This window comes from Egretta garzetta, unplaced genomic scaffold (genome assembly GCF_000687185.1).
Source record: "Egretta garzetta isolate BGI_Z169 unplaced genomic scaffold, ASM68718v1 scaffold280, whole genome shotgun sequence".
NCBI classification, from domain to species: Eukaryota; Metazoa; Chordata; class Aves; order Pelecaniformes; family Ardeidae; genus Egretta; species Egretta garzetta.
The window spans coordinates 825,092-831,567 of record NW_009258219.1 but is presented as its reverse complement, the minus strand read 5'-3'; positions in this window follow the sequence as shown (position 1 = coordinate 831,567).

Sequence of the window (6,476 nt, the reverse complement as noted above, 5' to 3'; positions counted from 1 at the left end):
TGACAAGACATGGCACTCATAGCGATTCCAACATCGTTCCATGGGTGCCAGTAGCCAGCGGTGGAACAACTCAGTGTATGACCCTTCCAAGTCAAACGCATCTTCCAAACTTGTCCCAAGTTGCCCACATGATGTCCCAAGAACATATAAAGGACACAATGCAAGGATAATATTGCATTTCTCTTTTTCTTTAAACCCTCTACAGGAGGAAGTTGCGTAGCTCTCTCGTCCTGGATTTGGTATGTCCAACACTGTTGACTATTTTCAGTGAAAGCGTCAAAATGTGCCTACTGAAAGAAACTGGTGACCAACTTTTACCTCAATAGGTTACACATCTGGGCATCCACAATGATGTGATTGGCACACAGCTTTTTCATTTTACATTTAATGAGAAAAGGCATGAAGATATATCTCAAATTCAAATTTGGAGATTTTATTCCATATCTTTCTTTAACAACGTTGACAGCTAAGGGAAACTGAGAAGTCAATAGCCTACAGATACATTGGGCTGAATGAAGCAAAAGTTGATGAATTTCTATTGGGAAGAAAGGAAAAATGTTTTTCAACAGAATTTCTGCAGAACAGTTCTGCCACTGTTGCTCAGCCTGACTAGCATTCATATTTCCCCAGGAACTCCACCCAGGGTTTAAACATGTGAGAATGTGTTTAATCGCATGAAATTAAAGTCCTATGCCCAGCCATGGAAAAGAGCTTTCCAAATTACTATTTACTCATTGGGGTGCTTGAAGATCAGAAGCAAGCAAGCCACCAGCCCTGTGACTTTGAGTCACCCCATGGGAGGGAAGGCAGTTAGCTCTGCTTGCCTGCTGAAGAGCACCGCCGGGCAGAGCTGTCAGACCCACAGGCCAGTTCTGTGTCACCTCAGCCTCCACCCAGGCCATCGGGGCTTCCACATTCAAGAGAGAAGCAGCCCAGTCCTAGCCCAGGAGCCCTCTGTCTGACCCCCAAATTCCCTAACCACACTTTGGCCAGCTAACCCTCTTCAGAAGAGGGTATGAGGTGGGAAAACCATCCTGATCTCTTGGTTCCTCCACGCGAGACCTAAAAACTTGTACTCTAGCCCTCTTCTCACCCCTTCCCATTTATAACCCTACAGCCTTTTCTTGCACTGCCTGGGCTGCTATCATTCATGGTAACCTTCTCATGCCAGGTGGGATGATTTGGACCTGCCCAGGCTGCAGTTGCTGATCTCCTCCATCAGCCTTGAACCTCCCCAGCGCTACTGCTGGCAGAACTGCTCTGGGAGGGGGCAGGTTCAAGTGTCCCCCGTGGCAGAGTGCCCCGCTGGCAGCGCCTTTCTGAGCCGACGCACAAAAACGCTGCTTGCAATTTGTTAATACATATATCTCTGCCTGGGGGCTCCGCATGCAGGCCCTGGAAAGCTGATATTTGCTGTCTGTTGATTCAAAGCCACTTAAGCCAGTGAAGCTGCACCTGCAACCAGGCCGGTTTCAGCTTAATGCATTTCTGGAACACATTCTCGTCTACAACAGTAATGTAGCCCTCCAGGAACATCGTTATGTGCGGTCTTGTGGATAACATCGCTCACTTGCCTGAATGTCATCTGCCGCAGTCAATTTGGATCAGGTCTTGGATATCTCCATTGTAAAGTATTTTTGAGTGTTTCTGAAGAGGTAACAGTGCAGCCTAAGAGAGCCTTCAAGATAATAACTAATGCACCATAGCCAAAGTGAACTTTTGCTATGCCTGTAACCAGTCAGAAGCTCTCCCCTCCAGATAGCGCTAGCCCCTTACTGAAACTGGCATTCTGTATGCAGTGCAGTTTTTGCTTATGCTTGGATACCCAAAAAAATTCCAGTCAGTCCAGTCTAGGAGCTAGCATAGCAAGTGTTTTGACACACACACGAGGCTGTTTGAAAACATAAAACTGACCATCACCTTCCGTTCGACATGACAAGCACCATTATTTCTCACATAGAATTTTACAAATAAAGCAATTCTGTCAGATAAGAAATATCGCAAAACCTTCAAATTAAAGTTTTAGATAAACTTGCAGAAGCTGCAATTCAAAGCTAATTTACAGATAGAATCCATCTGATCACACGTTATTGTACTACTTAAGAAAGCAATGCCATTCGTATATAAATGCTTAACTTACTTAAGATATCTGCAACTCTAGACCACCTTCTTGTGTAGAGGAGTTATTTAAGAAAATGAGCTCTTCTCAAACTGTCAGACTTCCCAGTACTGACTGACTAAGACCTAGGCCCAGAAAGCAGTGTTTAGGTATCTACACCCAAACAACCCTCAGAATCACGACCTACCTCTATGCGGCATTCCCTCTCCTCCGCCTGGCACCCATCAGACTCCACGGTGAAGACCTTAAGCCGCAGGGTTAGCTGAGCCCTAGTGCTAAGGCAGAGCATGAATACGTGGGGGTGCGTAAAACCACACCAACTGCCTGGCCTCGATGGCTGTAGAACAGTCAGCTTGGGCTAGCGTGCGTGAGTACTTTTATAGCCTGCATACGGCAACGCTTGGCATTAACAGCTTGAAGATCCACTGGGAATTAGGGAAAAAGCGAGAACGAATATGGCAATCTTTTCTAGTGATTAGTCAGTATGGGGACGGGAGACTGGGGTCCAGTCTCTATCCCAAGGCTGGTTTATTCATTTAATCCAAGGAGCATTCTGTGTTACAAAAATGGAGATGGAGCCCTTCCCCCTAGAGATCCTTATTGCCCGAGTGGCACCACAGTGCATACGACAGCCTGATAAAAAGCCACTGTGAAAGAGCAGTACCAGCCTTACCCTTTAAGGACTCCACTATTATATATTTAAGATAGATCAATAGGGAAAAAGCGACATTTTTCTATATCTAATTAAGGATCTGCTGGGTTGGGGGGGCTGTCTATCTATTTTTAGAAAAGAATAGCTGTCAGACACATCTAGAGTGCTCATATCAGGTGAGCAGCGTGATGACTTCTGCTTCTTCTGCCTGGGAGAAGATAACTGCTGCTCAGACAGCCCAGTCGTAGCAAGCACCGTCTATGAATAAGCCTCTATTCTGCAATTCTATTTTTCTGTGAAAAGGAAGATGATTTGTGTGGGTTTCTCTCATCTGCTGGCTTCATGAAGTCATTACGAAATCTGCCAGGTCATCTACATTCGTCTTGCTTGGGAATAACCCTGTAACACTACTGACACGACTTTTTTCAAGGAGCAACATAGATGCAGTACTCTTCCTTGTGGGATTAATCTTTCTGAAAGCTGTCAGGCTTTTTAGTACTGCAAAAACCGGTGGTTTTGAGCCGTGTCATCTCCTTTCTTTTTCATCTTGGATTTAAGAGCAGCTTTCTCAACAAAGCAGACCAGGTCTTTTGCCTTTATTTTGCCTTGGCAGTTTGCCAGGCAGCCTGCTAATACAAACAATCTCATCTATTTCAAAGACTTAGCAAATCTCTGCGCAGCACTGCTTTTTTGGTTGGTTATCAGATGCCCAGAACAACAGCTGATTATGGAGAATACAAACAAGATCCCTCTTTTAAGCATGTTTTGCTCTAAACCAAAGATTTCGTGACGTGAAACCTTAAATCTCATCTTAAATCAAGGGACTATCACATGGGCACTCTGCTCTCACTTCTCCTGTTCCCAGATCTCATTTCCTCCCATGCACAACAACCAGAATACCTCCCCTGTTCTCTACAGTTGCTTAATATCCAGCAGCAAAAAGCAATAAATAATTGCACAAAAAAAATAACCCTTCAAGCCAGTTTTGGAGTAGCTTTAAGCTGCCTTTCATGCAATAAGGGCTTTGGCCTTTTTGAGAATTTAATCACATGTTTAGCTTCACTCTGCATTTCATTGCTGGCCTTCCATCTGTCCCATTACTCTCGGCTGGAAAGGAGGCAAGCCAGCACCACGTAAGCCAGTGGGGGTCCCAGGGCCTGCTCCTGGGGAAAAAAACAAACAGTACAAAACATTACACTTTGAGAAGTCACCAGTAATTCTGTTCTACGTGACCTGTCCACCCCCTTTTGCAAATTTGGATCTGAACTCTTTTCAAAAACACATTCGTGTATATACTAAACCTCTTTAGTTTACTTTTGCAAATGGTGTGATGCAAAAAAAAAAAAAAAAAAAAAAAAAAATTTGGTCTCTGGACAACAAATAGAAACGAAAGCATCGGAGTCTTTTCTAGATCTTAGCTGGTGCCCAGGGCCAAGTGCCAAGAGCAAAGCCCACTGTAGAGATGGTTAGCTCTGTGGGATGGGAGTCAAGCATCTAAAAAAAGACTTGAACTTTGATGCCTCAATTCCCAGATGTAAAATGAGGAAATGGTATCAGCGAGAAGCTGGGGAACGCACCAAGGAAAACACTGTACGAGAGGAAAGTACTGCAGCCTGGGAGTGGAATTTCTGACCCTGATGCACTTCAGAAAAACATAGCTCTGCAGCTCCAAGAAAGGCTTTGTTTTCCCATATGACCTGGAATATTCCCAAACAATTCAGACCACAGTCATCAGAATGTAGTTGTCTGTCGGCCTCTCCGCCTGTGGATTGACTCCCACCCCACCACTCCTCTTCCAGCCTCCCTTTCCCTGGACGATATGCTTGGCCAGCACTGGTCCCCGTGGCTGCCTATATTGGACCCCCCTCATAAGAGGCATGACCCTTGGCTAAACGGATCACAGACAAAATTATTATGCAACCAATATACCAGGGTGACATTCCAAATCAGACACAATCTGAGAGCAACAGTGCTGTATGTTAAATCAGCCTTGCACAGGCCAGACCTATAAAACAGCACCCGTGGGTTTCAGAGCAGCCCCACGGCAAGGGAATGATGCTCTCTCAAATGTTCCCAGGGCCAGGGGCAGCCCAGCGAGATGGACTGTAAGCCCCAGGCTAGCTCTGCCTGCAATAATCTGCAGGGTTGACTCTGTGACAGATTGAAATGCAGTAACAGTGTTTATGCAACTAAATCTTGTTCTAATCTATTAGTTTATGTAACCTTTGCTCGTGGATATACTGACTCATAGGTCTCAGGAATCTAAAGAAGATCTTTTTTAACTCTCTCCCACCCTTCAACCCCTGGTTGCCAAATAAACAGATTGTCAGAGATCTTGTTCATCCTCTTTGAGGAAAAATTACTATTGGTAGGGGGGAAAAAAAAAAAAAAAAAAGGCGTCAACTGACGTCCTAAAATCCAGTGTACTTCTCTACACATACAACCAAAGCTATATAATAAGCTGGCTGACGGTAGGCAGGTGCCTGCAGGTTGGCATTTCCAAATGTGCCATTTGAGCCTCAGGCTGAGAAAGGGGCAGAAATTGTTTACTTAGCTCCCAGGGAAAAAAAATACTGCTTTCTAGCTTCGAGACATAGCCTTCCTGAGGAAAGCAAGGCCACAATACCTGTGGGAATGACACTGATTCTTCTTCGCTTGAAAGCTTTACTTTCATCCCTCTTGTATTTCTTGCATTTCCTAGAACATTTTCACATATATTTTAAGTGAGGAGCCAGCAGCAGGAACAGTGGGCAGCGTTCTTGCTGCAGCAGTCGTAGTTCTAGCGGTTACTACATGAAGCGTGCCCACATCAGCTTATTTTGGCCCTTCCTGGCTAGGCTCTAACCTAGATTTGTGAAAAGGATTTGAGTTAAGATGAACCCTTTGGGGGTTTTGGGGGTTGTGGGGGTTTTTGTTTTGGTTTTTGCTGCCAATTCAATAGTTCACATGGCTGCTGCGGTGTTGCCCATGTGACGCTTGTTATCTACACTATACCTGATATAATTTCTAACACTTTGTGTTGAGGATTTATGCACAGGCCAAAGCCGATCGCTATCACTTGGAAATGTATTTGGGGCCAAATCCCATTGCATTAGGTGTATTTAGGGGAGGCCGTTATATATTTTTGGTGCATGCTAGACACTAGCAATACTAGAAAAATATTCTGTAAATGGATCAGGTATTCCTTATTATTTGTTGCAAAAGCAGTGTCAGAACAGGGACCGTGCCTTTTTCTACTAAGTCCCTTTACATATTAGGATGGTCTCCGAGCAGATTCTGCAATCACATTGAACCGTTTGTTCCGGCAGAGCCAGAAGCTGGGTCCAGGTAACGTCAGTCACGTTTCAGCTTGGAGCCCTGTTCAAAGTTCAAAGTTTCACGTTCAAAGGGAGCCCAAGGATGCTGCCCACCCGGAAGGCGCCCGGCCACTGTGCAAAGGGAAAGGGATCACTTATGCAGGTGAAATATGGACTTCATGATATGAAAAGTTTCTTGTTTTTTTCCCCTACACTCAGGTTTTTAATTTTTTTTTTCTTACATCCTTGACCCTCAAGGTCTCACTACAGTTTTGCCCAGGCTTTTGGACACCACTGTTTTTGGTTTTTTTTTTTAAACAACAACATGTATGGGATGACATCTGTAAATCTGTTGTTGCTATACATAGAGAAGTTTTAAGTGCATGTGCCTGCAAAAACAACCATAAGT